The sequence below is a fragment of the Lactuca virosa genome, chromosome 9, assembly GCF_052849685.1.
Source record: "Lactuca virosa cultivar CGN04683 chromosome 9, Lactuca_virosa_CGN04683_v6, whole genome shotgun sequence".
Classification (NCBI taxonomy): domain Eukaryota; kingdom Viridiplantae; phylum Streptophyta; class Magnoliopsida; order Asterales; family Asteraceae; genus Lactuca; species Lactuca virosa.
The window spans coordinates 30,565,543-30,572,309 of NC_136434.1; the positions used below are offsets into that span (position 1 = coordinate 30,565,543).

Here is a 6,767-nt window from a genome sequence, read left to right on the forward strand (position 1 = left end):
TTACTGCCTGCTTTTTGTCGCTATCCACTTGACATGCGTGAAAGTTTTGGATCCTTAGCAGATCACATGATTAAATGGCTAAAAAAGGATGTGTTTATGATCGAGTATATTGGCATAGCTTTGCAGGTAATAATTGTTTTTAATGTACAATTTGTTTTTGTAGATGGTTTTGTTTTACTAGTTTTGCTTGCCTTTTTTGTTTTGTAGTATCCTGTCAAGGGAAAAAAAGGCATTCGTTTTCTCTCTGGTGAGGAACTTTTCGAAGATTGGGGGATTGAATACAGTAAAGAAGATGCAATGGGAAACATGAAGGCCATGTTACCATGGTTAGAGGAGTTTTTGAAAGCTTTTATCCAAGTTTTCTTTCAACTCTCCCCTGAGAAACCTCCTGCTTTTGTAAAGGTCATGATAGTAACTTCATCGCTTGAGTAATTTTATTTATAACATGGTTTTTGACTTTATTATACTATGCATTTACAGGACACGATTAAATGCCTGACACTTGCTATTGAATCTTCAAAAGTAAAAGTGATTTTCCGTTCGTCACTTAAGAATGTTTCTGTAGATGAAGGTATACCTTCAAATAAATATGCTTTGATACTGGAACTGGCATCATTGTTTGTTGGGGCAACCGGAGTTGATTCTGATGATTTGATATACAATTCCATCGAAGAGTGTTTGAAGGTTTGTATGTTTTTTTGATGTTTTTTTTTGGGTAGAATCAAATCATAATAATTATTTTTGTTTTTATGTAGGAAGGGGTAGAGGATGGGGATGCATATGCGGCACTTTACAAAATCTTGGTGGTAAGAACCAATACTACTTGGTACTTACTCTCACCCCATGAAATTTGTCACTTAACATTTTTGTTTTTCAGGAATCTTCCGACATCAGATCTTCAAAGTTTAAGCAAGTTATGGATTTATTACTTGGTTTGAAACCTCACTTAGATGGTGGTTTTTGTACTTCAAGATCTTGTTAGTTCGCTCAATGGAGGTTGTTTATATTCTGTTCTAGTTAGTATTATTTATTTCTATACCGTGTGAAATTCGCTCTTTGCTAATAATGAATTTCTGTAGATATTTCATGTCGGAAAGAACATTTATGGTATTCGTATGCTGTATGAAATCATAGTGAGGCCACAAGATGTAAGATCTTAATTTAAGCAACTTAATTACTTGTTTCATTTCATTAAGTTCTTTTTCTTATAGTTATTGTTTGTATAATCTACTTTTGATCTAGAAAAAAAGTAAAAAGGTGGCAGGCGAGATCCTTGTAGAGACAAGTACCATTTTAGAAAAACAATCATCTCCATCAAAACCAGGAAATTATCAAGTATTCATCAGCATGGTATTTTTACCACTCAATATATATATATATATATATATTCTATTAAATAAATTATTTCTTTATTAGTTTTTGAAATCATGAAAACATTCTTTTATTTATATTTTTAACTTTCCAGATAATGTTGTTACTCTTTTGGAGTCCTTATCACGTAAAAGCTCCTTCTCACGTAAAAGCTGATGCAGTCTCTGCGTTATCTCTACTTGTATCTGATGACCCACAAATCTGCCTTCTGATGCCAGATGTTGTGCCATCAATCCTTGGATTGCTGGATAAGGAAGACAACATACAAGTTGTAAAAGTAGGTGTTTTTTTTAAGCTTAGCTGTGTTTCTTCTACCATTCTTGAATTTTATATATATATATATATATATATATATATATATATATATATATATATGGTGACAGGATGTTTTAGGGTTCATAGAGGCGTTAATTGTCAATCTTCCAGTGAAATACTTGTACGACTTCCATGCTGATATACTTGGTGGGATTCTTCCATGGTGGTATGTTTCTCAACATGATATCAAATCAAAGGTATGTGTTAAGTTATGTATGTATGTATGTATGTATGTATGTATGTATGTATGTGATCATTATGTGTTTTAAATTACAGGTGACTATGATTTTGGAGATTATGATGAAGAAATGTGGTCCTACATCACTCAAATCTCCTGTACTTGAGCAATACCAAGATTTTGTTATGAATGATTTTGGGGTAACAATCACATCACCCATTACCATTAGTAACTTTAAGCACCTGCCATCACCGGAAGGAGATGATGATGATGATGATGATGATGATGATGATGATAATAATAATAATAATAATAATAATAATAATAGTAATAATAATAAAAAGAAGAAGAAGAAGAAAAAGAAGAAGAATAAGAATAAGTAGGCCACTGGGTGTAGAAAGCAGTTGGGAAGATACTCAGATAACAGCCTGAAATGGAAATCTTTCAGGATTATGCATGTATGTGAGTGAGATATGAAGATACATTATGATCTGAACCACTTTATACATGTACCAAGGTTGCTGCACAACTTCTTCCTTTGTGGACTTCTTCCAGGGTCATTTGTTCATCAACATAATATCAAATCAAACGTATGTTTTAAATTATGGAGTACGTATGTATGTATGTAAGTATATATATACTCATATGATCTTGTGTTTGCAATTGTACAGGTGACTGATTTTGGAGAATATGATACAGAAAGGTGGTTCTGCATGCATCACTCAAATCTCTTGTAACTGAGCAATAACGAGATTCTGTTATGAATGTTTTGGCATCAATTAGTTTTATGCACCTGCCACCACTTGAAGAAGATAAGAAGACAGAAGTAGAAAACAGTTGGGAAAAGGCAATCTTTCACAATGTTTGCGTGTATACTGTGAGTGATATTGAGATACTTTATGATCTGAACCACTTTATACATGTATGAAGGTTATTGTTTCTCACCTATGTGTGCATGGTACATGTTGAATGCTGTTGATACTTTATATAAAAAATTAAGTGTTTTTATTTTTGTAATTTTAATATTTACTCGTATATTTAATCTTACTTTTGACAAAAGAACACAAGTATCAAAAACATTAAAAAAAAGTCATTATATTTAGGAGAATCGCAATTTATACCCTACATTTTTCTCTCTACTATAAGAATAAACTGAAAGCCAAAAGTCTAACCAAAAGTTAAAGATCTGGAAAAGTCCCAACTCGACGAGTAGACGCTGGAAAGGAAAACCCTAATTTTCCGGATTTTATACCTTATATAAAGAACTTATGGCTCATTTGTGGCCTCCCTAATCACCTTTACAGTCCAGAGAAACCCTAGTTCGTGCACATTTCTTAAGACCAGGTGCTTCCAACCTCAAGGTTGTTGGTGGAAGAGTTTCCAAGACTTGGATCATTTTACCCTATTGGAATGTAGAAGGAAGATTTGGAAGCATTTATTAACCAAGAAATCCATGCCATGACTATTTCTATTTCTTGCCTTCTATGTTTTTGCAAAACACATTATACATACCTTTCCAATATAGGTTTAAGACATATATAATAGCTATGCATGCTTGTACGTGTTGGATTAGGTGTCTAAGCTTATAACTATAAATTGTATAAACTTGAATTGATGGTAGCACAGTCCTTTTGGGTTGCCTTCAAACCTGACAATTGAAAAAGATTACTGTTAGAGAGAGAAGAATGATTTATTATTTTATTACTTGGTTAATAAATTAATTAGAAATCAAAATAAATTATTTATTAATGTATTATGGAAATAATATATTAATTAGTAATCATATTGTTTAATTAATATTTAATCCGAAATTGATTTGGAATTAATTTTGGGATTAAAGGAATTAATTGAAACTGCAGGGACTAAAGGTGACAATGTTCAATAGTTGAGCATTGGGCATTCTAGAACCTCCCAAAGGGGGGGGGGACGAATTCTAGGGTGTTCTAGGGTTTCGTTGGACTCTAAGGGTGTCTTGGATGCCTTAGGGAGGAAGTTAAGGGATTAGGGTTATCTTGGATACACATGTCTTATCCAATACCTTCCTAACACCTATATAAACCCTCCACCATGAGGAATTTCGGTTATGCTCTTCCAAGAGCCCTTGCCTGAAATTTTGATCTACCCTCTCTCTCTATAGTATTCCTTGATTGATTGGTTTGTTTGTAAGCCATTATATGTGTCAGATTTGAGGCACTTGCTCTCAAGAGTTCAAGATCTACAAGGATTAATTGTTATTACTATATAATAATTGAGGTATGTATCTAAACCTTAGTATTAGGTAAATTTCGATTATTATACATGCTTCCTAGGGTTTCTCTTTTGTATTCTAGTTTGCATGTTCAACTAGTGAAAACCTAGATCCAAAAATATAGGGTTGCATGAACACATAGTATTTGTAGTTGTTCTTAAAACCTATCAGTACGATATGTATTGTAATATGTCAACAAGCGATCTATATAACAATATATGTCTATTAACTTAAAAAATTATTACTCCATTGTAATTCTCATTTGTAAATTTCTTTTGATGAAGTATATTATTAGTAAATGTTGAATCTTATCTTACCTAGCAAATCTTTTTTTTTATAACTTAAACTAGATGAAATATTAAAGAATAAATAAAAACTATGAGGGTTAAAATATTTGAGAACTTTTTATTTTAAATTAACTAATCATTCACGTGGCGGGTTATATGTCTTGTGAAGTGAAACAAAATACAAAATTAATAGTATTACAAACACCGGGGCGTGAAAAAACGGTTCCTCATTTTGAGTCCTTGGATCTCCAACTTTGCATCACAACCACATAAACTCTCTGTTTACGTATATATCACGGCGGTTTTCATTCCGATTTTCCTTCTTCCCCACGATCTCCTTCTTCTTCACGATTTGAAGATCGCAGCCCTCACCCACGACACCCTCTATTTTCGTTTCAAATCCTCCCCCACCTTCTGCACAATCGTCGGTTCTCTCATCCAAAGTCATTCAATCAATTTCTCAACCTCCTTCCCTCTTCTCTATTCGTGCCTTCTTCTCCGACTTCATTACCCCACAAACTCCCCTTATTTCTCTGATTGCGTGTGGATGTTGGGTTATATTATTATTATTATTATTATTATTATTATTATTATTATTATTATTATTATTATTCCTATTGTTATTATGTTTCATTATTTGAGTCTTAAAACTATTTTTTTATCGTTTTGTTTTTACATATATAAAACACAAACAATTAAAAATAATAATATTTAGTATATCATGTATTTGTTTAATGATGTTAATTGTGGCTTAAGAATAAACATAGATAGCTTTTAGTTTATTATGTATATAGTAATGGGTTCTAATGATACATACGTTTATTTGTAAGTTTATGTTATGTATAACTTGGTTAAAACAAAGCAATCAATGTATAATTAAGATGTGAAAAAAATGAAACGAACAAAACGAAATTTGACCTTTGAAAATAGAAAAATTAAAAAATATCGTAGGTAATCTGTAGGTAAATACCTACGGATTACCTACAGATTACCTTTATCTGTAGGTAGTCCGTAGGTATTTACCTACAGATTACCTACAGTTTTTTTTTTCTATTTTTCAAGGGTTAAATGTCGCTTTTTTCGTTTTATTTTTTTCACAACTTAATTATACTTTGATTGCTTTGTTTTTACCGAGTTATACATAACATAAACTTACATACAAACGTATGCACCATTAGAACCCATTACTCATTTAGAACTTTTTTTTATATAAATCAAAGTTATTTTCTAAACACAAATACAAATAAGTACACACATTTACATACACACAATATGTATGTATTATGTTTAGTATATCATGTATTTGTTTAATGATGTTCATTGTGGTTTAAGAACAAACATAGATAGCTTTTTCTTTATTATATATATAGTAATGAGTTCTAATGATACATACGTTTGTTTGTAAGTTTATGTTATGTATAACTTGGTTAAAACAAAGCAATCAATGTATAATTAAGTTATGAAAAAAATGAAACGAAAAAAACGAAATTTGACCTTTGAAAATAGAAAAACTAAAAACTATCGTAGGTAATCTGTGATGGGTTTTATGCATAAGAACAATCCTATGTGCTCATACAGACCCTAATGCTTGGATCTAGGTTTTTCTATTATACATGCAATGAATCCTAGACTTATAGACCCTAGATCTATCAAATAAGAACTGAAATAAGGGTTTAGTAATTACCTTTGATTGTTATATAGCAATAACAATCAATCCTTGCTTTGATTGGATTCAGAAAGCTTAGTGCCTCAAGTGTTGCACCTCTAATGGAGTCACAAACACCACTAAGCAACTTGGATGAAGAGGGAGGAGAGAGGAGGCACCAAAAACGGTTGGAAACCCTAAAGGATTACTTGTCCACGTTTTTGGGGCTTAAGGGTCCTTTATATACATGTAGGCTATTAGGGTTTACAACTAGGAAACCCTAATGTGGCTGCTTAGGCCCTAAGCAGCCCATGGACTCCTTTAACATATCCCTTGAACGATTTCTAATGGGCTTCCCATGGAATTCGTCCAACCTATATATTATTAGGTGATCCATAGCCCAATTGTAATTATCTTATAATTACAAATCCAGTTCCTTAAGTTTAATTAATCTCTTTTAGCCACTAAATTAATTCTTAATTAATTCTTGACTAATATTAATTAAACAATATGATCTCTCCTTTAATATATTATTCTTATGATATATTAATAAATCATAATTAAACCTTTCTCTCCTTATTTCATCCTACATATCGCTATGGTGAAGGCAACCCAAAAGGACCATGCTCATAATCGGGTCAAGTACGTACCAAAATAATTATGGACTTAGACACTAATCCAACAGTCTCCCACTTGGATAAGTCTAATAACTATTTTGCATAA

General features: G+C 31.9%; 1 long non-coding RNA gene across 1 annotated transcript; it reads left to right on the plus strand.

Moving 5' to 3' along the window:
• The first annotated feature begins 1,095 nt into the window (after positions 1–1,095).
• Positions 1,096–1,648, plus strand: LOC145135736 (uncharacterized). The gene is made up of 3 exons (XR_013720008.1): positions 1,096–1,148; positions 1,243–1,350; positions 1,466–1,648. It is a non-coding gene; the product is annotated as an uncharacterized LOC145135736 (long non-coding RNA).
• The last annotated feature ends 5,119 nt before the right edge of the window (positions 1,649–6,767 follow it).